Genomic DNA, 27486 nt, shown 5'->3' on the forward strand with positions numbered 1-27486 from the left:
TCCCACTGAGGTGGGTTTAGCATGCACTAATATGTTAGAAAATCATTTTTGGTAATATTTTCTTACCTCATCAGGAGCTGGCTCAGTTTTCTAAGCTTTTATTGCTTTTTGTTCAACGGGTTGAAAGGTCCGTTTTAAGTGATGCTAAATAATTCTAGGAAAATTAAGTTAGAATCTGAAGTCTGATAGAAGTGGACCTGGGTCGGGATCTTAGTTTTTATATTCTAAATTTCAATTCAATTGACTTTGGAGTCATGTTTTCTGACAAGTGTGCCACAGACATTTTAAAAGCTCAGAGTCACAATACCTACTTTTAATTAAATTTGCCATTGTAAGACTATGTCAACCTTTGTTGTGTTTGATATTTCATTGAGTATTTATAATTTATTTCAGACGTTTCCTTATCAGTAATCTTGAAGTCTTCAATATATTATATATATTTGGGCTGTATCTCTGTAAGAATGAATACCTCGAAGTGGTTTTATCATGTTTCGAATAGATATTTCCAAACTGATTTCTCAAGGTGGTTAATTTGTATTTGATAGAATATTAGATAAAGAATACAAGTTGAGGTCAGGAGGAACTGGGGACAAAGAGCAGAGCAGAAAAGGAGGAGATGAGGAAAGAGAGTGAAGGAGGTGATGTCAGGTGTGCTAGCTGAGGAAGCCACAGCTTGGAGCCATTCTGCAAGAGAAGAGTAGCACCACAGTAGTATTTGTGAAGAGAGAACCTTTCCTAATAACATTTGCATATTGACTATTCTAAGTCCTCTTAATTTCCATAGCTGTGAGGGGTTTACTATATGGAAAACATATGCATAGAAATTGAAATAGCAGCAAAGAACCCAAAGGGAAAAAAATACTTGCTTCTCCTTCAAAAGTAAAAATATGTTTTCCCAACATGTTTAAATAAAAATGGTATTGTGCACAGGGAAATGCTATGTTTATTAGAATAACATCTTTTGTTATTTTTTTTTAGATGAACGAAAACTTACAAAGTTGTATTTTACTTTGTGATGAGCCTATGGTTCTTCATTTTTGGATATGATAGAAATGATTTCAATTAAGCTTTGGTGGAACATTGCCGTATTCGGCAATGACACGTCCCCACTCCTCTGTTCATTCCTCCTGTGTGGTGGTGGTGGGACAAGGCAGTTCTAATATGTGATCTCTCTAAGGAACCTTAATCCAGATGTTTATGGTGCTCTGATAGCAATTGTTACAAATGTAAGGGTTGTGAACGACTCCGGGGCTTACCTTGCAAATTGTCCCACAGAGAAATTTGTGTGCCCTGGCATCAGGCCCTGGCTATAAGCCAAAAAAGAGAGTGTTCCAGAAAGAGATTAAGGTGTCAGTGGTAGGGGAAGGAAAAAGGTCTAGGGCGATGTACTGGCTGCTTGGAGCACACACCTGATTTACGCCAAGCTGGTGAATCCCTTACAATGAGTAAAACGCCCACAGCTGGCTGCTCAGCCTTTGAGTGGTATACATGTTGCAGTTTTCAAACTTTATTAAAAGTCTTATTGCTTTTGTTATTAATTGTTTTGATGCAATCTCAGGCATATTAAAACGTATTGGCTTTACATGAGATAAAATGCTAATCTGATAGTATCATCCCCGTTAACAGTTATTGAGTAATACATATATTAACATTTTTTTCTAGGTCCATATACACAACAAAATCAGTATGATCTAAATGTAATCTATAGCACAATTAATTGTACTGGAAACATTAGTTTCACTCTTAAAAAATGAAGCCTGGTTAGGTTACTTCTAATTCTCTCCACATCAGGCAGTGACTATGGGAAAAGGCAGAATGTTCAAGCTGGGAGCAATATTTAAGCTTACTATTACTCTACCACGGGGCAAAACTCCCCCCTCCCCGAGGTTATTTTGATGCATATATCTCATGTTACAGATGCGTCAGCAACAGAATTAAAGAATTTAGCCTTAAGAGCCTTCAGCATCAGATATTTTAATTCTTGGGGAAATCGTTTTAGATCTTTTAAAGGTTAAAAACTCATCCTTAGAAGGTAATAAATACCATGATCAATAGGAACAATGAGTGAGACTGTAGCTATAAAGGTGTGTGCATGGGTGTTTGTGTGCCTGTGTTTGTGCATGTGTGCTTTGCAGATCGTGCTGTCTCCATGGAGCCATAGGGAATCTGTAGCCATGGGGAGGAGGAGGGAGTGATAATCTACTTTCTTTTACTGCTTTATGTCTATAGAGCCCCAGAGTGGCATTCTCTCATCTCTCCGCTCTCCTCTCTCCCTCCTCTTTTCTTCTGCAACACTTCCCTATCTAGCCAAGCGCCTCCCTTCCTGACCTCACCCTGTTAACAGCAGGCCGACTACATTTCAAAGCCTGACCTCCTAGAAAGAATGTTCTAGTACCTCATGTCGGAACTATTATTGCTTGTATCTCTTTCCATTTATATATCAAATCTGGCTGATGCTATGACAATCTGATTGCTTAAAGAAGCAATCTCTCTCAGTTTCATAGTTCTATGGCCCTATACTGTGCTTCCTAATCAGAGCTGGATACAGGTTTTAAGTGATTATCATTTAACTAACCAAACTTTTTTTTCCTTAACTTAAGCAATATGAGTTCTTTACTTATTTATTTATTCATCAAATGTCAATCAGTACATGATTGGTAAGATGCTATTGCAAAGCATGAAGCCATGTTAGTTTGCTATTTTGTTCAAGCCATCATTATAAACTAACAATATTTTTCAGTGCATTTGTGTCTGTGCTTGCATGAGTTTATGTGTATTGTGTGTGTGTGTGTGTGTGTGTGTGTGTGTGTGTGTGTATGTGTGCTTGAGGGTTCCTGTGGAAGCTTGAGGAGGGTGTTAGATCGCTCAAGCTATAGGTGGTTGTGAACACATGGGGGTGCGAGAAACTGAACCCAGGTCCTCTGGAAGAGCAACAATTGCTCTTAACCACTGAGCCATCTCTCCAGCCCAGCACGGACTAGCTCACATTATTTTTTTGCTTGTTTGTTTTTGAACACAGGTACTGCTTAGTCTGTTTCTTTCGTTCTTTGTTGGTTTAGTTTGGCCATAGATCCAGGATACAGCTTGGTGTTTCCTCAAATACCCCAAAGGTTGGTTTAACATAAATATATCCTCAGGTAAGTCACAAAATATATGTCTTCAAACAAGTGACATATTTACATGGATGATAACCCTGGCTACTAAAGGTGGGAGGAAGAAAGACCGGGAATGCCAGAGGTATTGAGTATTCCTCTTGATGTTGAGAGCTTTTTATAGCCAAGATTATGGTGACTTAAAGGGAAATGGACAAAGTTGTAAAAACATCATGCTAAAGACAGTCAAAGGTTTTATTCCTGACCATCTTTGCTGTTCTTTTTTTTTTTTTTTTTAACAAGTGAATTGCTGTAATCAGGAACACATCAGTGTTACCTGTCAGTGAGAGGGTTGCCCACAATAAATAGTCAGAGGAAGAGTGGCAGACTTCCTCTAGAGAGGAGGTCATGGTGTTCCCTCTTTGGTTAATAAGTAAAACCTGAAGTGTGATCTCCGCTGGGTTTTATTGCTCTGCTTTCTGTACAGTTTACAGCATAATTCGATGAAAGGTGATTTACAAGGGAGTGATTTCCTGTACTGTGCCCAACCCAGAGAATGGCATGCGGTGCTCTCCAAAGAGGATGTCTCAGTGCTTGTATCTTCAGTGGCGGATGACTTAGGAAACGAGTATCTAATGGAGACCTAGGAAAGGCAAGGAAGGGTATAAAGAAGTAGCGGAGCCCTAGATGTAAGATTAAGATAATCACTGATAAGGCATAAGCTGAATCAAACTGATTGATCATATGCACTACATGTTCTTAGTACTTACAATACTAGGGATCTGTCTGCAAGACTGGACCACAGTATCTGAATAGAAATATTACCAAATTAGTCATTTGATGTTTTCTTCCAAATTTGACACAGTTGTATAAAGAAGTGGTGTGTGTGTGTAGAAGAAAAATGAAAATATAAAATGATTGGGAAATTGAGATCTCAAAGCCACTTTGGGAATCAGACAGCTGCCAACTACCAGGGTACTAACCATGCATACAGGGGACCCTGGGTTCTATCGTACAATAAAAACCAAACACCCTTTAGCCTTTAGATACAATAACTTGTGTACTGTCATTATGTATGTGTATCTGTGTGTTGTAACGTATGTGTACTGGTGCACATAGATTCCTGCACAGGTGCATATGGAGGTCAGAGGTCAATGCCAGGTGTGGTTCCACAGCTGTCTTACACTGCCCTGGTGGTAGCCAAGCAGGTTAGACTGGTTGACCAGAGAACTCCAGAAACTCTGCTGTCCCTGTCTCTAAAGTACTTGGATTCCAAACACTTTCCATCACACCTGGGTTTATTATGTGGGATCTGGGGGTGGGACTCATGTCTTCATGCCCAGGAAGGTTGAGCACTTTACCCACAGAGCCCTCTTTCTAACCCTTTTTCCAGAAATATTTATCAACTAAAATGGCTTCCTGCTCTAAGAAACAGCTTAGAAAATTCCACTGGATATCAAGGTCAGGTCTTTTACACAAAGAACACCCATGTAGAAGGGAAAGGATTGGCCATTTGACATGAGATGAAACGTATCTTGTGGTCAGAAAACATACTAACGTGTGGCCTTGCCTGTTGCTCCTTTCTTTTCTTTGTTCTTGCTCATCACTTTTACCAAGTGACACTCTTCAATGCACAGGGATACGTTATCACATGTCCTCCCCGAGAAGCCCATTTTCATCTCTTGGACAAGTGCTGGTAAGTTGTTTGCCTAAAATTTCCCGGTTAGGTTATCTGCTCCCTAATATGCACTCTGCTTATGTGTGCTATGTAACTGGAGGGGCTGACATGCTTTCTGTTTTCCTTCTGGGAGTGAGGGAAGATGTAGGGACAGAGAAATAAGAAAAAAAAGGAAGTAGGCAATAGGGAGGTAGGACCTCATCTGTCATGTGTGAACACCATGGCATGGTGGAAGGGACTGACTATCTGGGTTTGAAAATATACTTTATGGGTCTAGATTAGGATAGCGCCTGCTCTGTAATAGACAGTGGGCTCTTGACTAAGATACACAGCGTGTAGTTCAGTATCTGCTAGTGACTGTTGCAGAGGCTGGTGAGAGTGACTTCCCTTTGTTTCCATTTATTTACCCAGGAACTGGGATTACAACATGACCTAACGGCGTCCCTGTGAGAGATGAATAAGACACCAGGCATGAACATTTAATAAAGCAGCTGCCAGTTTAGACTCTAAATGACAGCAATTATATAAACAAATATTTCTGAGCATATGAAGCTCCCCAAATTAGCTAAATGACCTTTACTGGATTTACAGATTTCCATGACCTTGGACGTATATAGGCACTCAATTTATCCAGTTTGGGGAGATCTGGAGACATAATTTGTGATCAGTTATATCCATGCCATCATGAGGTGGGGGTCTGTTCGTAGGTGGACCAGGTTACCAGGATTTTCTCCTACACATCCAGCTGTCGGAGATTTTCCATTTCCTGCCTTCAAATGGGTAGATACAAACTGTTTTCTCCAATCCACTGTAGTTTTGGCTATGGAAGTCTGGTTAGGTGGACAGGAATGAATGTGTTTCTGCTTCTTCAGCTCATCTCTCATCATCACCAGCAAATGTCACTTGAAATGCATTATGACATGGCCTGTTATTGAAGGGGACTTTTATCTGTCATGTGATTTCATTTAAGGCATACACGTCTGATAATTACATTCAGTGACAGTTTCTGACTCAACTTTGAAAGTGTCCAGGAACTGGATTTATGTGGGCTCCGAGGAATCAAGGAAAATTCATTAAACCACAAGAGTAGTTTTCAAAACGCATTTTCCAGATCTTCATTAGATATGATTTTTGGGATATGAGTTCTCTATAAACATTTAAAATAGTTTTTAAACACAATAACCTAAAAATGATGGGCAGAAATTTATTTCATGTCACCTTTATAGTAATTTTATTCTGAATCCTATACACTGTATAGGTTTTTTTCTAGACCGATTGGTATGTAAAATAAGCTTATCTAACCTTTGTTGTATTAGCAAACCCATGTGGATCTTTTGCTACAGGGCACAATAACTGCCCTACATAGGCTCATCCAAGTGCTTATGTGAAATTGTTTTTCCAATCAAAAGTAATGCCTCTTTTGGGAGTTACAATTGGCAATTCAATGTTTTTTGATTTTTAAAAGGTTAGTAAGAAAACTTGACCAAATATATTAAAAAATGTAATTACACCAAAAGACAGCGAAACCATTGTAATAGTGTATGACACCATGTAGCAGACAAACCACTGCATGTAAGCAATAGCAAGGCAAGTTAACTTCTGCTCGAGATATTAATCAAGGTGTCTAACATTGTTTTTCTGCAGTTGCATGGTAGTTAAGTTCATGCTAAAACTAGAAATTCTTTTCAACATCTTCAAAAAGAAGAAAATGAATTGTCAGTTTTTTTTTCTTGATCAACAATAATTGATTCAGGATTAATTGGGTTGGGGTCACATGTTATACTGGTTTCAGTAGTTCTTTTCTTTTTCTTTCTTTTCTTCCTTCCTTTCTTTTCTTTTCTCTCTCTACCTTTCTTTCTTTCCTTTCCCTCCCTCCCTTTCTCCCTCCCTCCCTTCTCTCCCCTCCTGCCTCTCTCTTTGAGATAAGCTCACACTAGCAGCTCTGGCTCACCTGGAACATTCTTTGTAGATCAGGTTAGCCTTTAATTTAAAAAGAGCCTCTTGTGTCTGTCTCCTTGGTAGTGGGATTTTTTAAAAAAATCAGTTAATCTTTTTCTTTAAAAGATTCTGGCATGCCATTTAATCTTTCGAGACACTGCTTGGGCCATTGGCTATTTAAAAAGTTTTCTCCGCCCTTTATCTAATTTTGTTCCTAATGCAGCAGACCTTTGGGACCGTCTCTTCCTTTACGTGTTATGCCTCCACTGCAGAGAACCATTTCTATGTAATAAACACAATGACTTCCTTAAAATAAAGATTTCTAAATAATAAAATGACAAGAAGTTTACTCGTATAGTTTGGAGAAGTGATTTAGAAGCGTAGACTCAAATATTTCAGACTCAGATATCAGACCTCAGACAAAGATCTATTTCCTAACAACTGGGGGCCTCTAAGTAACTCACATATTGAGTTTGGAAAGACCTTTTTGCTTCTTGAAATAGCCAGTGGTCAGAGATGCTCACTAGTGACTTTCTATCATCATATAATAACCTGCTGATGGCAAAGCTTAGATTAGATCAACCTGCCATTTAGTCATTACTAACAGATTGACTCCCAGTAATACTTTGGCCAAGCTCACCCTTCTATTTTATAGTTACCTCAATATATACTGAGCAACAATTGTATTATAATTAACTACACAGTAGGTTTTAGATTAATAGTAAAACAATGTACTGTAGTCTCAACAATAACCTCACACCTTTATAATTTACATTCAATACATATAATCGGTGAGCAGATGGATATTTTTAATAAGTATTGATCATTAACTTTATATCATGGTAGTATTTCTTAAAGCGATTAATAGTTTCATTGACTCAAAAATTTGATGATCTTCTTAGATATTGGCTTAAGCCAAAGATTTATTTTTCAATCTATAAGTTGCCACTGACTAGATGGTTAGTGTTGGGCCAGAGCGACCTGGGAGGAAATGACTTGATGTCATAACAAGTTGTGCTTTTTGGTAAAGCACTGTAGAGCCCAAAAGGAGGGCTTTTAGGGAAATCTGGTTCCAGACATTTTGTCAAGACAAATCAGCCAACACAGAAGAAATGAAACTGTTGCTGTGTGTAGACACTTTATTGATTTATTTACTTTGTTGTTCTTATTTTCCCTCCAGTGCTTTTCTGCAAACTGAAGTTCCTAGTGTCACATCCTATGAACTCAGGAAAAATTTGGCCCTTTCTGTAGGAACTAAAAGACTCCCGTGATATCAGACTGCATTTATTGAGCGTCCAATATGTGCCATTTTCATGTTTGACAATCTACACTTATCAGGGAAAGAATTTATGCTGTATAATTTCTGTCTTCAGTGAACTTGGTGTATCAGAGGACAGGCATACAAGAAGTTTGCATGGAGCTGCAGACTAATCTGGCTGAGGCAACGTTGGACTATTTACAAAACTGTCTCAAACAGCACCCCCTCCATGACAAAAAATGCAAACCCAAAACCCTTAATGTAGTAATTGAGATGTAGTCATGTTTTTATGAAGACAGCAAATATAATTCATTGGGGTGTCCTGGGAAAAGAGGCAGGGATTAACACCAGATATTACATTGGATTTAACATGGTTGTTAGTGAAAGTTAGGAGTTTGATAAATAAGTCAAGAAACAAAATAAACAAGAAGGTAAGAAGGTGTGTGTGTGTGTGTGTGTGTGTGTGTGTGTGTGTACTGATTCCATGCAAACAGAGGCTACAGCTTATGCACAAGCATGGAGTTTTCAATATCTATGATATATGCAGGACAGTAGGTGTAACACAATTTGTCCTTCATTTTTCCTATAAGAAAGAGATGAGACCAAGAAGAGAGATGAGTACATTTCATTTAAAAATATTACTTTAGGGAATTAATGTGAATGGAAAGAATCTGGAAAAAAAGAAAAGCAGTCAGTGATAGGATGCAATAGAAACTATAACAGTTTGTCCCTTGATTTATTTGTGGATGTGTTTTCTACCTGTTTAAGATTAGACTCAGTCAAGCACTAGACAAGTTTTCTACCACTAAGCTATACTTCCAGATCTTGGTCTTTATTATGGAGCTGGAATAATGGTTGAGATTTGTTGAGCACATGCTATGTAGCAAGTCCTGTGCTAAATGCTTTCTTTATTAACTCACTGAGTTCCACTCACTCTCCTTTAATAAGTGGCACTCATTTACTAGGTATGATTACTATGTCTACTTTATGAAAGGCCAACTGAGGATTAGGGAAAAGTGGAAAGTTGCCTGAGCCAGTATATTTATATTTAAATCCCAGATGTAGCATTTGACCTTAGCATGTCTCACCCAGGAATTTCAAGAACTTAATCACTACACACTCCCTTCTGACTCTTGAGATTAATTAATATTACTCTACATGATCCACAGTCAGAATTTATATAGTTCAGAAAATGGTATAGGGAAACTAGTCATGATAGGCACACGTACATAACAGTCATAGACTTTGCCTACAGAAAGCTGACTGTGCTCGTGTCAGGAAAGCCTGTTAATGTGTGTGATGAGTTTGTTCTGCTGTAAGGTTCTTGTCTGAAAGGGAAAAGCATCAGCCTTTTCTGGTTATAGCTACTCAGTGGAAGACTACTTTGAATGCAAGGTTTATTTTCTCCATTCTCATTACAACCAAATAGTCAACAATATGCAACTTAAGAGAAGGTAGGTTTATTTGGGTTCAGATTCATTTCACAGAAGTTCTGGGAGCAGGTCAATGTCTATTGTGTATGTGTTGGGGGCATGTCTTGGTAACAACTCAGCAGACCAAGAAGTAGAGACTGTGAGTCATAACTAGCAGCTCTAATTTAGCCCTGCCATATGTCCCTTCTCTGGGCCTCATAGACTTCCAAGGCTGCCACCAGGTGTGAACCACGGTCCAGTCTAAAGACACAACCCAATGAGCAAATTTCATATCCAAACCATTAACACTGGGTAGTTGATAATAGGAATGACCATAATTATGGTTTATGATGGGGATCTTTGGGAGGGGAGGGGATGGACACACACTCATAGCATCTTCTGAGCATTGCTAGTCTCTTTCTTCTTAACTGTTCCATTTGCTAAGCAGTTATTCTTTCAGTCTTGCTTGACTTCATCACCCTTCTCCTTGTGCATGTCTTACGAACGTTTGCCTTGTTAAGCAGTATCTATGACTAAGAGCATAGTTGCTCACCTCCTTATTTAGCAGTGGTATGTATTATGGAATATTAGGAAAGTTGCATCTAGAACTTTCTGAATGATGGAGCTGCTTGGGAACGAAACAGAGGAGAGTGTTTTATCCTCTCTTGATTGGAACTTGAAACCTTGGTCATAGTGTCAGGCACACTGACATAATGGTATCTTCCCTTGGTTACAAGCATATTGCTTATAAGTTTAGTAGTAAGTGTAATACGTCTCACATTGGTCAGGAAGGCCAGGAACATATAACCTGTAATCTGGGTTTTGTGAAATTAGAGAGCACTGTAGATCCAGTGTACAAATGAACCCAAATAAGAAAATTCTGCATAATGTTAGAGCCCTATACCTCCACAATGCAGCAAGAGACAGTCCTTAGCAGCAAAGACAGTTCTGCCGGGCACACTTCACTGCTATGTGAAGCTCACCATAGATTGGGCTCAAAGCAGAAGGTGGGTGCCTCCCAGAAATTAGAGATAACAAAACGAATACCGTGAAAATTGCAGTAGGCCCTTGGACATCTGGCAAGGGTTCATGGCAGGCAGGAGGCAGGAGGAAAAGAGACATTTGTAATTCTAAAAGAGAAACTTCAGGTCACCCAAAGAACACAGGAGGACAGCTATGCGGTCTGTATGGAGCAGGGGTACAGATGTACGCCCATGTCTTCTTAAACGTTAAGTGGAAGATGAATTGTAACTTTCCCTCAGATTCCCGGTGGTCCAAACAGAAAGGTTAAACAGAGTGATTTGTAAGATTTTTGCTATTTATAGAGGAAACACACTCAGATGTCAAATGTTAAAATCACTTTTCATCACAGTTCAAACTTAAACAAAGCAGGGAGCAGGCAGACATTGCTGGGTGGAAAACGAGCTAGCATAGTTCCTTATGATGCTATTCTTTGGCATGTTAGAAAGAGTTCTTCCTATTTTTCTGGGTTTGAAAAGCATACTATAACCACCAATGTTCTAATAAATTTACTTTCAAAATCCCCCCAAATGTTTAAAAGCTTCATGTAGATTGTACTCTTGTGTATAAGCAGTCAAGCCTAATTTTACAAGACTGACATTTTGGTTATAGTAAGAAATCATCACAAGAAAAATATACTATAGATAATGGATTCACAGCCATATGGCTTCTATTTGTTAGTCTTTGAGCACTGAACAAGTACAGAACAGATAAAGAAAATAGACACTTGAGGGAGTGGAGTTATTTTTCTATTGCCTATCACATTCTGTAATGGAATATACTCGATTCCTCCCCTTTCTTAGTTGACTGTGTTTATTTTCTCAGAGTCCAGTCTCTGAGTTAATTTAAAAGAACTAACCCCAGTTAAGAACCCCATTGAGCAGCTCAACACATAGCCATGGTTAAAGTCATGTGACTACAGAAGAGAATCAAAACTGAGAATTCAAAACCACACCAACAGCAACATCATCGCAGCCGGTAACTGAGAGGGTGGGTGGTTATTGTTTAATGTGATCAAATTGACCTAGCTGAAGAACACGTAGTTAGAAGACGTGCCCAGGCAAACACTTTTCATTTTGGAGTTTATATAGCAAGAGATATTTCGAGATCCTAAAACAGTCCTAGTTTCATATGGGCCTAATTTTAGTTAATGGCATTATGCTGTTGCTTCCTATAATAGAATACAAAATAAAAGGCATATGTTATCGGTCTATGAAATATATTATCATACGGATGGTTATGGGAAGGTTTTAGAACACTGAAGATCTAACGTGCCTTCCTTCTGAGGACTAACAGAAAACTGATGGTACAATTAACCCAGCTTAGGTCATGGTTAGCATTAGGGTTGTGCTAATTGACTTCATTTCATGAAGCAATGCCAGGGATTCTCCACATTTTGCTGGGGAATGTGTGTTTGTAAAATTGACAGAGCCATATACTCCTTTATTGCTCAGTGTTTCTCTCTTTCATAAGTGGCAATATATTGCCAGATCAATCAATATAGCAATTGCCCTTTTGTTACCTGCTGCCATATGGTTCACCAGGGACTTCAGATCCTGCGAGAGAGAAGTCACTTGGAAGGGAGACCAGTATAGTGCAAACACCATTGATTTTTGTCCCTGATGAATTCAGAAAAAAATGGCATCATTCAAACCACTCACACCACTGTTAAGACAGTTTTCCCCCCTTTTTGTTATTGGATATTTTATGTGTTTTTATTTCAAATGTTATCCTATTTTCTGGTTTCCCCCTCTACCACCCCCTCCACCTGCTTCTGTGAGGATGCTCCCCCTCCCACCAACCCACTCCCACCTCACCACCCTGGTGTTACCCTACACTGGGACATTGAACCTTCACAGGACCAAGGGCTTCTCCTATTGTTGCCAGACAATGCCATCCTCTGCTACATATGCAGCTGGAGCCATGGGCTAAGACAGTTTAAAAGGCAAATCTCTCTGGGTTTTTAGTTAGGAGAAGCTACTGCTATTCGCAGGAACAGAGAGGTCAGAGAGACAAATCATCTTTATGTTGCTGGAAATATCATGAAGCATCTCAGGCCATGGCTTATCTACACGAGGAGAAAGCATCACATGTAAACCTATTTGCATCCATGAGGATTTATTTATCTGCATTAAAAAGATTCATAATGTTTATTTTTTTGTTATAAAAACAAGGAAAAAATGACATGTGTTCTTAATATTGCCAGCAAAAGGCACATTTGGGGGTCTAAAAGATTTTAGATGACAATAATATAATTTTCATTATTTTATAATGAGAGAGTATAGGAAAGCTACCCCCATATATGGCACCTTGATAGGTTGGCTGTTTTCGGCTGAAGGAAAAGGAGAAACTGCCATTTCCCAGGATAGCTACCTTTCAACCTCCTCCCACCTTTTCTCTCCTGAGTGCATATGAAGGGTCTGGGGTTTACTTCACTCCGAAGCAGGTTATGGTGTCTTCTGTTCATAGGGTACTGCCCCGTACCTTCAGCTGGAGAAGAGACTGAACAAACTGGCCTTGTGAAGTTCCTCTAGGTCACTACGGTTAGGTTGCACAGGTTACTGCCTTTAGGTTGCATCCACTATTTATCAAGTCATACTTCTATAGGGCTGTCCGTTTTCCATCCAACAGAAGCACACACAGTTTCAGGGTCACAGGTTCTTATGTCCCAACCCTTCCCTGTCATGTCAAATCAACTCATGATACTTTTCTCCAGCTCATCTGCTAGCGTTGACTAAAGATGCGACTAAGGCAATGACATCCCTGCCCCCACACCACAGTAGTTTCCCAAACTTAGGTTATTTTTACTTCCTTTAAACAATATAGATAATTTGCTCTTGCGATATATTTATAGGGGGACAAGATTAACCATTAGCATGAACTACTTATCATGCCAAATTAGCAAACAAAATTTTGATTTTTTTTTTTCTGCCAATACATCTCAAAAAATAAAATTAATAGGGCATCTTGGGAGTTTGGGGACAGCAAGAGTGTTCCCTGTGTTTTTGGTTCTGATTTTGCCTTACTATGTCTGCAAATCGCATTATTAATTTTCTTTACTTTTACAAAATAGTTTTCTGGATACTTGTTTAACTCAATGACTACGTTTAATGCTTACTAGGATAGCTCTTATTTTATTTTATTTTATTTTATTTTATTTAAGAAGTATAGTATTCAGATAAGTTTCAAAGCTGCCCAGGAAGAGAAGTTTCAGAACCATCAGCTCCCTTTAAGCCTTTCTGCATTCTTGACCTAACTAACCCATGCCCTCATCAATTTTATAAATCTTCCCAGTCTAACTACTAATATCTGCAAAGTACCTTCCACTTCTGCTTCTTCTCTTTCTTCTTCTTCTTCTTCCTCCTCCTTCTCCCCCTCCCCCTCTTCCTACTTTTCTTCTTCTCCTTCTCCTTCTCCTCCCCCTACCACCCCTCCTCCTCCTCTTCTTCCTTCTTCTCTAAGAAGACATAACTGAGCAAAAGTAAAACTCACTCACTACTTCCATGTGAATGGCATTCTGTACATAAAGGCTATCAGTGAAACACAGGATTGCAAATGAAGAGAAAACGAAGATGCTTTTCTTCTCACACCATTTGCCATTCATTTATTCATTTATTCATGCATGTAAAGTACATTATATTGCAAAGCCCTGGGGACTGAACCTAGGGCCTTGGACATGTTTGGCAAGCACTTGTATTAAAATATATTACCAGCCCTTTCTCATTTACAGTCGTCATCAGCAAGTTTAGCCCTAATTCACTTATTTTAATGAGGGCGAGAAACATTCTCAAAAACCCAGTGTGTATTCTAACCTACTTGAAGAAATTCCTTTGCAATTTTTTGGGGGGTGCAGTGAACATTATTGATGGTATTCAAGAGGCAGGAAGGGCTCCCTAGGCTCCTCCTGTTATTATGGGGGTCTGGGATGGAAATTGTGAGTGAGATGCTCAGTGTTAACCAAGTTGGGATGGGACTCCTCAGTTACCAAAGGCCCCTCTCTTGCTCTCAGTGTCCTTGTTGGGGAGGGTGGTCCAGGGTTTCTTACTTTGTGAAGGCCACGTAGGCCATGAGGTCCACCACCCTGCTGCTGTTTTTATTCACTGTCATACCAGGAAATGAGTTAAAAAGTTGTCATTGAGAGCAATGCCAGCCCCAGCATCAAAGGTGGAAGAGTGGGAGTTGCTGTTGAAGTCACAGGAGGCAACCTGGTCCTCATGGACACTTTTAACTTTTGGAAGACCACTAAATGTAGGCTAGAGAAAAGGACAGAATTGTATTTATTCCATGAAATCTCAAGAGTTGAGTAAAATACACTACAGATTAGAAATAACACTAACTACCCTATTGATTCTTGTTAATGGGATGATAGACATGAATAAAAAGCACTTATAAAATCATTCCTTAACTTAAACTATTTCCATGTTGTGTTTTGTTTGGCATGTACTCTATGATCATTGTAACTAGTAAGATTTCAGTGCATACTATCAAACCTTTAAAAAAAAATCAAGTACTGACAAAAATATATTCATATGCTTTTTTGAAAAAATAATTCTTAATATTTTTTATTCTTTAATAATTTCCTTATTATTATTCCTTAATAATTAACAATTCCTTAATAATTTCCTTAATAATTTCCCCCATGTTCTATTTCTGGATTTAATGACACAATGTAACACACTCTTATAATTCTTACCTTTGCTTCCCAGCTGGAAGCAAAGAAATAACTTTTGTGGGGACAACACTTTGTCCTCATGAATTCGGAGACTCATTAGGCATGTGGGCACATACTTCTACACTCAGCATCTGGGAAGTGGAGTCAAGAAGGTAGAGAGGCAAGTTCAAGACCAGCCTTAGCTACTTAGGAAAATTTGTGTCTGAACCAAAAATTAGAAACTTAAAGTTCTCTAGAAAAAATTTAAAACTACAGGCTGTGCAGTGAACAATATGTGTTTACAATTTTAGTGGTAATAACGTACAGTGTGTGCAGATTGTATAATTTTCTCCAAGCATAAATACCACACTGAAGTATATGAAGACTGCATACCAAATGTGGCCAATTAACTGAAATCCCATAACAAAGGATATTTTTACTAAAATTATTCTTTTCGTTCTCATTAGGATTATTGTTCATGTTGCCAGAGAGAAAAAGATACAACAAAAGCTGACGATGACTAATGATGCTAATCCTAAATCCAACCCTAAAATACCTTTACTTTATTCTGTGGACTAAAGTAACTTGGCCACAAGTTAATGTTGTCTTATAATCCACAAGTATCAAGAAACTTTTACTTTATCATTGAACCCCATTTTAATTTTAATTATTATTTTTTAACTTTATTTTAAAAAACAAAGATAAATGTACAATTTTTCACCATTTTTGCAGAAAACTATACGAATACATTTTAAATGGTATTTAAGGTAATTAAGTATTTGTGGGTATATATACATACACACACACACACACACACACACACACACACACACACACACATATATATATATATATATATATATAACAACAACATAGGAAAAGAGGCTATTACTTTGAGAGGATAGGAGAAAGACTAGAAGTGATACAGTTCTATTTTAATTTATATATATATATATATATATATGTATATATATATATATATATATATATATATATATATATATATATATATATATATATATATATATTTGTTGTTGTTGAACTTCACACAGTCTGTGAGTTGTTTCTGGGGTGTTCTGAGCCTCTGGGGTTAGTATCCCATTATCAGTGACTGTATATTATGTCTGTTCTTTTGTGACTGGGTTATCTCACTCAGGATGATATTCTCTAGATGCATCCATTTTCTTAAGAATTTTGTTTTAAAATGCAATCTTGTAGCTTGGGGACTCAAGAATGTGACAACTTTGGGTGTGGCACTTTGAACATGTTCAGCTCAAGAAGCAATCTGAGAGTGGAGGTCATCGTAACTCTTGATCATCTTGGGGACTTGCAGTTCCTTCCCCTGGAACCCTGGAGTGTCACTGGGGCCAGTTCTTGTCCTTCCAGTTCTTTGACCACATTCCTGTCCTCTAACACCTGCTTCCCCCCCAAGCTTCCAATACCCTCAGTTCCTTCTCCCTGTGAAACTCATTTGTGTCCCTCAGGTTTTCCTTTTCCTCCCATAGCCAGTTCACTTCAGCAGACACTCAGCAAATACCAAGCCAATTTCCCTTTGTTCCTATGCATGTAAAAAAGAAAAGAAAAGGAAAGGAAAGGAATGGAATTTGCATTTGCAACCCCTCCAGTCATTCTCAGAAACAATTTGTGCTACTGACCAATGGAAAGTTGGCATTTGCACTTCTATGTTTATGGTGTGCAAGGATAAATCCAATAGCTAACTTTTCTATTTGCACACACACACACACACACACACACACACACACAAATACTCCTGCAACTTATTTAACAGATCCGCAAAGTGGTAAAATGGTCTTATAAACAGAGTTCTCTTTCACCAGGTTGTTGCTGGTCTACCTTTCTCTGTACTGTAACCATTACTCTTCATAGTAGCTTGACAGATAGTTAACCAAAGAAGACAGAATGAATCAATTAATTGATTCAACATTTTTATTTTAGTATGTGCTTCATTGGGGTTTTCCCATAAGTCTCATTTTATTTTATTTACTTATTACTTTTATTTAAAATATTTACAATTCATTTATATGCATGCATGTTCTGCTTGCACGCCTGCCTGTCTGCATACCACATGTGTGTCTGATGTCAGCGGAGGTACTGAATTTTCTCTTGACAGAAGCTTGACAAGCAGGTTCTGGGAATCAAACCTGGTTCCTCTGAAAAAGCAGCCTGTGCCCCTAACCACTGAGAAGTCCCTTATTTTATTTTGATGAAATGTAAGTAAAAACAAAGGAAATAAAATGCCTAAGTTAGAAACATTTTTAGAAAGTCATAGGAGTGATTAAAATTGAATTAATAAAATTCGATGGAGGCTTTTCATGAGACAATTAAATGTGATTTTCTTTTTCACCCTGGAAAAAAGTTTGATATAAATGATACTGCTTTACAGCTAGCTCTTCATTTGAACAGAAAATAAAACTGGCCTTGACTGACCTGTTACTGAAGAGTGTGTATATTACTGCAGAGTATGAATGTGTGTGTTTGTGTGTGAACATCTGTGTCTGTGTCTGTATCTGTGTTTATGTGCCTGTGTCTGTGTGTGTGCCTGTTTCTGTGTGCATATGTGTGTATGTCTGTGTGTGTGCTTGTGTCTGTGTGTGTGTGTGCCTGTGTGTGTGTCTGTGTCTGTGTGTATATGTGTGTATGTCTGTGTGTGTGCCTGTGTCTCTGTGTGTGTCTGTGTCTGCCTCTGTGTATCTATGTGTGTTTGTGCCTGTGTCTTTTTGTCTGTCTAGGTGTATGTGAGTGTGTATGTCTTTGTGTGCCTGTATCTGTGTGTGTGCCTGTGCCTCTGTGTCTGTCTGTGTGTCTATGTGTGTATCTCTATGTGTATGTGCTTAAAGGAGATAGGGCATTAAAATCTTTCTTTCTCGATTTTTAATACATTCCCAAGATCCATACAGGAAATCCTACTTTTTCTAGTCTAGATAATAGAGTTAATCCCTTCCTATAGAAAGATAGGGCAGGGTTCTTTCTTATGTATATGAAAGGAAATACTATGTACTATAGAAGATGGAATTATTTCTTAGCATCATTTAAATCCATTGTTCAAGACTGAAAAAGGAGTGCAGCCTGCAGAAAACCACTCACTTTTGAGTAAGAATGGAGTTTTGTCTTCATTAGTCTGTTATACTGTGCACCAACTTCTGTGTTTATGAATTACATGCATTTGGAAGCACGTAATAGGTTTCTGTTCTTTCTCAGTGCTTTGGAAAATCACCAAAGCTAGATTTTAATGTTAGGGGAAGACCATATGTAGAATAATAAAACCACTTCCAGCTTACTTTCTTTCTACATTATATAGTCAAATGAATAGATTCTATTTAATAGTATTTTAGTACATTAAAGACAAGTTCAACCAATAAATTCTTGAGTTTGCTGAATCTTCCTCTTAATTATCTACAATAAATTATAGTCTCTTTATTGAATGACCACATGGGCAAAGTGGAATCTGGAGAACGTTATGAGAATTCAGTAAGATTAACAAAACAAAAGAGACCCCCCCCATTTTCTTCAGTCTAAACATTATTATTTAGTGATAATATAATAAAAACAGAAATAAATAATAATCTTTAAATGTAATGCATAAATCTAATAACTGAATAGTGAGGAAAGTAGTGAAAACTTAGCCTCATTCAGTTTGGTTTTCTATTTTGAAAAATATCGTTTTAGCCTCCTCAGTGTTGGGATTATGCCACCATGCCCAGCCAATTCAAATTTTCACTTTACTTTCATGTTCTCTTCATTTGGGGTGTTTTGTGTTAATTACTTTACAAAAGAACAAATAGGGCTATATCCGGTAGGGAAGTATGTCTTGTAAAGAACGTGACTTTGGACTTTACCTGTAAGAGCTGTCATTCCCCGCTGTCATTGTGCAGTGTCCTGAGCGAAGGCGTGGATAGGTTAAATATTTATTTAGTCTCCTTAACTGAACATGAAGAAACTGAATCATAGTGGAAGAGGGAAACAAAGGTTTGAAACAGCACCCACGTCACGTCTGAGGGTTAATGAAAGGTAGGTGTGACTCGGGAGGTCAGAAGCAACCATCATCTGAAGCAGGCCTGAAATGCAGAAGAAAACAAGGCAGGAGCATGGCCGGAATAAGAGTTAAGAATGTGCGATACTGAAAACGATACGCAAGAGAGGTTGTTTTATAAAAGCAGAGGGCAGAGAAGCTATTCATGGATCCAGAAGGTTGTTCCCTATATAACTTTCCTGCCAGGAACTGCACTGCATGGTTGGAGTACGCCAAAGTAAGAGAATGTATTTTTATGAGCTTAAAGTGGTTTCGGTTTTGTTTTCTTTCTAATGCACTTCAATGTGAACTACTTATGTTATTACTCCCAGTCTTGATATTACTTATAATATATATAAACCATTATTGTGATTAATATATATAATTATATATAACCACTGTTGTGATTAATGTAAATACAGTATTTTCTAGAGTTGCTAGCATATGTGTATGTGTGGTGTGTGTGTGTATGTGTGTGTGCGTGTGGTGTGTGTGGTGTGTGTGTGTGTGTGTGTGTGTATGTGTATATATGTGTGTGTGTGTGTGAAGTGTGTGTATGTGTGTGTGTGTGGTGTGTGTGAGTGTGTGTGTGTGTGGTGTGTATGGTGTGTGTGTGTGAGTGTGTATGTGTGTGTGAGTGTGTATGTGTGGTGTGTGTGTGTGTGGTGTATATGGTGTGTGTGTGTGTGTGAGTGTGTGTGTGTGTGTGTGAGAGTGTGTATGTGGTGTGTGTGTGATGCAGAGTTAAAGAATCCAGAGTTACCTTCTACAATAGTGGAAGTGGCTTCAGGCCTTTGAACTGAGGTGATTTATTGTTTGTTAGCATCCAGGGTCCTGGGAACTGAGTGAACAGCTGGATGAGGAAGATGAGGAGAAGCAAGCATCAGAGGAACAGAGGAGGAGGAGAAAGGAGGAAGCTGTGAGGTGAACGGGTGGAGGCATCTGATTTGTCTCCTTGGCCCACGCCCAGCTTTTGAGCTAGAATGATTTAGTGTCTAGATGGAGCGGGAGACTTAGCTCACATAGGCTTTAGTGGCGATGTATTCATTCCCCAGGACTGAAGTAATTCAATTAGCATTTGCCAAATATATATTAGTTGCAAACTGCTTTCTGCTGCTTCCAATAATTTTTTTTTCTCTTGTGATTTCTTTAGGGCAGCCACACCTGTGGCATTATCGGGGCTCCTCTTGCTCCTACTTAAGCCTTTGGTTTCTGAGGTCATGGGCTGAGCTTCTATCTCTTGATTTTGCTTTGGAGCCCTGTTTTGCAGGCTGAGTGACCCAATTCAGGACTGAAGTTGTTGGGACTTGCTCTCTTATCTCGTGACAGACCAGATCAACATTTTAGCTATCTTTCCCAAGAAGATAAGGTTTGAAAAAAGCAATTACATTAAATTTATTCTTGTTAAAATTGTTCTTGACATAAGAAAAAAACCACTCCATGAGATTGCAATAATTATAGCTGGAAAACATCTCCTGGTAGTCCACAATCTTAACTAATCAAATTTATTCAGGATTTTATTCTTATTAGTTTTTACCCATGTAAGTACATAATTTTTATTTAGTCATGATCCCAGCAGCGATTCAAATTCCTACACAAGATCTACTGCAAGAAGAAATAGAAAGTTTCTGTTTTACTACCCACATTGGAACTAATAAAATTTATGCTGTCTCCTATTGTGCAAGCTGGTGGGTAGGTAGCTGCAATTTTTTCTCTTCCCTTCTCTGTTTTCATCTCCTCTCTTCTCTTCTCTTTTCTTTTTCTTTCTTCTTTTTTTTTGGGGGGGGTGTTTTTTGTTTTTAAGTGAAGCTGAGCTCCCCTTTTGAGAAAAATCTCTAAATACCTCTGATAGGAAGATCCTTGGAAAGTGTGAAAACTTAGTCATTTGCATTGCAAATATTTTCTTAAGTTTTTGTGCTGGTTCGTTTTTGTCAACTTGACAAGAACAAGAGTTACCAGGGAAGAGGAAAAGTCGGCTGAGGAACTGCGTTTATCAGCTTGACCTATGGGCAAGTCTGTGGGGTATTTTTTTGATTGATGGGGAGGGCCCATCCCAATGTGCACAGTGGTCCAGGCTGGGCTGTGTAAGAGAGCAGGCTGGCCCTTACTGTATGCACCTTGTCTCCATGGCCTCTTCTTCAGATCTTGCTTCCAAGATCCTGCTTTGACCTCCGATGCTGGCTTCCTGCAATTGTGGATGTAATCTGCAAGCCAAATAGACACTTTCTTCCCTGAATTAATTTTAGTTGATGTTTTAACACAGCAGAAAAACTAGAGAAGGGCAATATTTTAGGAGGATTTCTAATATCCCCTCAAATTATCCCCCAAGCATCCCTCTGAGGTTCTAATCCCTGTCCCTTCTTTTTCCAGATATGGGTTTGACAATCTTTCAGTGGATGGGGACGGCTGGATGACAGAGTGTGTTCCTAAAGTAGTAAGGATGTTATGGTCAGCCACTGGCACTTAAATGTGTAAAATAAAATAAGATACAGTCACCCAGTAAAGGGAATGTAGCAGTCATAATCAACTTAGAGTCAGCCACATCCAACTGGAGGCCTATGGGGCCTTATGGGTCTCTGGATAGATGGGCTTACAGCCTAACTCATTTGACTCTATAAGCTGTAACAAAAGAAATGTTCACTTGGGAAAAGATGCTGTCACTGTTTTCATTTTCAATAGATTTTTATGTGCTGTTACAGGACTTAAGTTTAATAATTAGGTAAGCTGATTAACATGGTAAAAATAGAATGAGAATTGATGCTAGGAGATTAAAACCAGGGGCACATGATATGGAGAGCTTCAGATAAACTGCATACTCCATGAAGCATGACTTTAAATTGCCTCCCTGCTTCTCTTTGTGGTTTTTCTTCTTCAACACATACTCACTGAAGCTGTATGAGCAAACCATACAGAGCTCTTGACATACTAGTATCTTAATTACCAGCCATTTTGGAAGGGCATACATTTTGTAAAAATAACCTCAGGGGACCATATTTAACCTAAGTGAGTTTCTTTTTTCTTTTTTTCATAATTCAAAGAGATGCATTCCTGGAAGGAACTGTATATGCCAGATTAAAGGATTCCTGACCTACAATTATATCATATTAGAGCATGTCTACTTAATGTGTGCACAGACACCTCGAAAAATTGCTAAGAAGGAGGGAATTGAAGTTGAGAAAAGAGAGAAATAGGAAATTGCAAAACACCTTTACTGAGAAAATGGTATTTGTTGGAATTTAGAGTGCTAGTACTCAACATCTCTCTAGAAGAATGATGTATCATAAATTGACAACTAGAATCTGCCCAGACAAATGATTCTCTCCAGGGATTCAGTAACTATTAAGTGAATGCACATCTTTGAATACTTCTGTAATTCAAGGGTTTATTGTTCTTGTTAACTGTAACTCTACTGGGGTCTTGAAACCCTCAGAGGGCTTTCCCCACTCCAATGCAGTAACTGCAAGCATCTTTTAGAAGCTTGGTTGATGTGGCTTGCATGTGAAATGTTCTCCATTGTCCCCTGTGGTTGGTTCCTAGCTAGTGCTGTTATTTGAATGATTATGGTATCATTAGGAAGTAGAGCCTGGCTGGAGAGGGTGGTCTACTGTGTGTGGGCCTTGAGATTTTGGAGCTTAGCTGGAGATTTCTTGTTTACTCTGTTTCTGCATGGAAGTGCACTGTGACCAGACAGCCTCCTGCTGTGGCAACCTCAATGGACTGTGCCTTCTTAGAACTGTAAGCCAAACAAACAAACCACCCCAAAATACAAAAATCCCTTTCTCTCTTAAATTGTATTTTGTTGGGTATTTGGTAATAGCAAAAAGAAAGTAACTATTCTACACTCTGTGGAAATACAGAATCATGATCAAATTGATCCTTTTCCTGGGGTCTTTGGGTCATGGGACATGCATAGAAATACATTGATTGTTGATGTATAAAGAAATAAATATTTCATTATCTTAAAAAGTTATGGGGTAGTTACTAAAATAGTATATGATTTTTTAAACCACATTTGATGATATGAAAAGAAAAGTATTAAAAATGGTATGCTTATTTGTAGAAATGTAGAAATTAGTCAATAATTGACATTCTTTATTGATTTTGATTCCTAGGGAAAATATTTATGTAAATAAAACTGTACTATTTAGAAAAGGTACTTAGGACTTAATTTACTTAGAACTATTCTTTCACTAATGTTTAAGGAGGCAGCTCAGTTGTATGTTTCTGTAGCATTTCTTGTCAGAAGAAAATTAAAAGAAGAAACGTCTTCATTGAGAAATTTTTCTTTTATGATCTGACCCTAATCCCAGGGATCTATTGTGTGAAATACTGCTATAAAAATCCATGCCATCCTATTTGGCTGAACACAAAACATTAAATTGGATTATCATGGAGTGTTTAATAGTTAACAAAACTTATATTCATTAATAGCTAATGCTTTGCTTTAAAACATGTATGGTCTTGTTTTCATTTTGCCTCGAGGTGACTTCTTTGTTCTTTATAAGACATCAGACACAGAGTAACTCAGCCGCGAGCTAGCTGTTCATCAGTTAAATTAGTGGCAAGGCAAAGAAAAAGGATTTTTGGCTAGAATTTGCAGTTGTTCAGCAAAGCTAATAACTTTTGCTTATTTTCTTTATGGTTTTGTATTATACAACTATATTCTTGTCCCCAAATGCCTTTTTTACTACTACGAGAAATATTCATTTATTTGTTTATTTTCAACATTTAGAAATCCACAAAATTAACATTATTGAGGATGATATGGAAAAACATAGAAGGCAAGGCTTTTTTTGCGTGAAGTTCATGGCCAATGAACACCTGTCTGTATTGCCACCGTTCAGACCTGAAGGCAGCCTTATACACATATGTTCCATGACACTCTGAGCTTTCATTTGAAGTAGAGGCTAATATTGCTGCCCACAGAGAGGATGAACTACTATAACCTGACCTACATAATATGTTTGTCTTTATTCTGTTAAGCCCTTTGACATATCCTGGTAGATGCTAGCATTTCATTGGAATGGACAACCTGAATTGCTCTGGGGATCAATAATTATTCTAAGAGATATTTTGGAGCTTGTTGAGCAACACAAACTTGCCTTCTTCTCTCTCCATTTTTAGACACATGACTCTATTAAGGGAAATTTAATCCGTATGTTTCTGATTCCTTTACACTTAACTCATCAAAATGTTGTTTTGTAAGACTGCTTTGAAGTCAGGGAAGCCTTTTAAGTCATTTTTTATGAGACTTTTTCAAGCCTTTTTTCTTAGGAACAGGAAGTGGCATTTAGCCAACAGTTAACAAACTCAAACACCAAAAGGTTCAACTTGGGTTTGGATCTCTGAAGTGAGTGTTTGAATGGACTCCTGACATGACCCGTCTTTGCTGTATATGACTGCCAATAGCCATCATAACAGTCCTAATTACCCAGACAACTTAAGGGTCCTAACCAACTGCCAACTCTCAAGTGTTTCTCTAATCAATCTCCTTCATGCTACATTATGACTCACTTAACTTTAAAGGGACTACTTTATTACCCGTTCAGTCTTGCTAGCATTTGCATGTGTGTGTGTGTGGGGGGGAACTTCTGTGAGAGGTATTTAAATCTTCACTCTCTCACGATGCTGTCTGGTTAGAACTTAAAACACCCAGTTGCTAATAAAATCACGCAGAGTTCAAGTTCACAGGACAAGTGAATCTTGATTGATCATGGAGGCTTCCAACCACAAAGGCTAAGAGATTACTCCTGACAGTCAGCTCTGAGACAACATGATAACACGGCTCCTGCAATGCTTTAGAAAAGAAAATCCACATTAAAATAAAGAAGGAAGCATCTGGCTTGAGAAGTACTTATTTGATTTATACTCAACAGTTGTTGTTAAGTATAAACCAGCCTCCATTTCCCAGGAAATTTATAGCCCAAACAAGTTAGGGTGGTTCTCACTGCCTAATGCATTTGAAGTGATTCGGTCCAGTAGTGGAGGAGTTTGGAAATTCTCCTGCTAAGTCTTCATTCAATGACCTACAGGTTAGGCAACGATGAATGTGCCAAAGAGTAGCAGCCACTCTAGTTTAAAAGCTTTAACTAAGAGTTTTAAAGGAAGCCCAGAAAAGGGCAATAAGAAATAGTGCTAGAAACAAGAGTGTGGACCAGTGATATGCAGAATTCCCTTGGGAGAAAACAAGCAGTGTAACCCTGTACTTAATATTGAATATTTACAGCTTAGATCAGGGAGCCTGGGAATGTGGAAGCAGATCTTTTTGGAGGTAAAGAAACCAGACTAACATATGATATAAAGGTGCAGGCATTTGGGCATCAGATCACACGGTTCAAAGACTGACTCAGTCTGCCTGGCTATCAATGGATCTATGACCTTGAGAAAATGGCGCTAAGGATTGAATTCATGCCACTAGACTGCTGTGAAGCTTGAATGATATGATATGTGTAAAATCCCTGGTTATGCCTTGATAAACATCAACTATCTCGATGGTGATGGTGATGGTGATGGTGATATTAAATAGAACTAAACCATGCTAACAGGAAATGGTCATTCGGATATGAGTCAACTCCAGATGGGAGTTGTACGTTGTGTTCTTCAGTTGTCCTAGGAGTTCTCAACCAGTTCTATGACTTGAAGTAACATTTGTTTATTATTGACTCACAGATCAATGTTCTTTTCCTTGGATTCTCCCAGAAACGGATCAGAAAGTCACTATGGCCATCTTTAGTTTTTCATGCTTTAGCTATTTTCTTCTCATCTTCAAAATTTTCTTTCCTGTGGTAACAACTTTGCATTTGGTGCTTTACCCATCTACCATTACTTTCCTTCTTGTTCACTTGGTAGAATTCTCTTGACTTTCCAATAGCTCAAGTATCTGTTCTCTACAGAGCCTTCTAACTCCTGTTGCTCATAAAAGTGTATCTCCTCTTATGATTTCATTCCACATCCCTCCTTCTTCATTACCGTCCTCCTTTTGTAACACTGGAAAGCTATTGAGTATTTGCTCCATTCCCTTTGAAAGAATGGAAAGGAACAGACTGTATTTTATGTCCTTGAATGCCAGCCTCTCACAAGGCCCCAGTCCCAGCAAAATTGAGTGCCTTGGAAATAGTTCCCTGGCGTGAACTTGACCTTCACCTATGAGAGATGTGCAATCATGCTCTGTGGGAAAACAGAGCATGGTATATCTCTAATGATATGTGTTTATATCACAGCTTGATTTTAAAGCAGCTCTCCCAGGCCAGATATTTAATTCCTTGGTAGATCAGTGAGTGTCACAGAGGACAGATACATAGTATTTGGTGAATGGGTGTGCACTGTTGTAGGACACAAAGTATTGAGCTAATCAAGACAAATAGGCCAGTGTTCCATGTGCCTATTCAGGTATTTGCTTTAGTCCCTTAGGGTAAGTTTCCACTCCTGAGAGTGCATTGAGCTTCCCATTAGCCCCACTGAATGACAACATCAAAGGACTTTCTTTTTCTAAAGTCATTGTTACTGCTGTCCCATTTTTCTCACTCACTTTTAGGAATCGTTGAGAAGGTCCAGGCCTTGAATTGTCTTCACTGAATTGCAGGTACTTGATCTACAAGAACCCAGAGGGGACTTAGACCCAGCAAGTGGCTATATATCTATCTGTCTCTCTGTCTCTGTCTCTGTCTCTCTCTGTCTCTCTCTCTCCCTCTCTCTCTCTCTCATCTATCTACATTTTCTAAATCTAGAATTGGAAAGTTCAGTCTGTTGCTGAACACTTTGTCAAGGCGGTCCTAAAGGCTGATTTTGAATGCTACAGATCACTTCCCATTAATCAGTTATGAAAGTGAGCTAATCAGTTATAGAAACTGCTTTAAAACAATGTAGAATAAAATATATCACTGCACCTTATAAGGCAAAGTTTTATATTATTCAATGAAACTTTTCTTTTTGTTCTTAAACTGTATACCTGTTTCTACCCTTGTCTGCATTCCTTAGCATGTGTATGCACATCTGTATATGCATGTGCAAGTAGAGAGGAGAGGTTCATGTGCTGGGTATTGATGTAAAATTTATTTCTTACTCGGGGTTACAGCAAAGCTATTTGAAAGTTGCTGTCTTAGAAACTGTGAAGCAACCTGAGGCTTGAATGGTGATCAAGGAAGCTGGTAATACTAAAGAGCTAAACCAGATCACAGTTTGACAGACTTATGTGTCATGGGGATTCTATTAACCCTACTTTCAGTCATTGAAGACAAGTTATATGAGATAACATATGAATGTCCACGTTTAATTTGATTTATTTACTGCTTAATTACAGAAATATCTACAGCTTATTTATGGAGTGTCAGGAACTGTACTGGCTGGTTTTGTGTCAACTTGACACAAGCTGGAGTTCTCACAGAGAAAGGACCCTCCATGGCCTCTG

The sequence above is a fragment of the Micromys minutus genome, assembly GCF_963924665.1.
Source record: "Micromys minutus genome assembly, chromosome: 14".
Classification (NCBI taxonomy): Eukaryota; Metazoa; Chordata; class Mammalia; order Rodentia; family Muridae; genus Micromys; species Micromys minutus.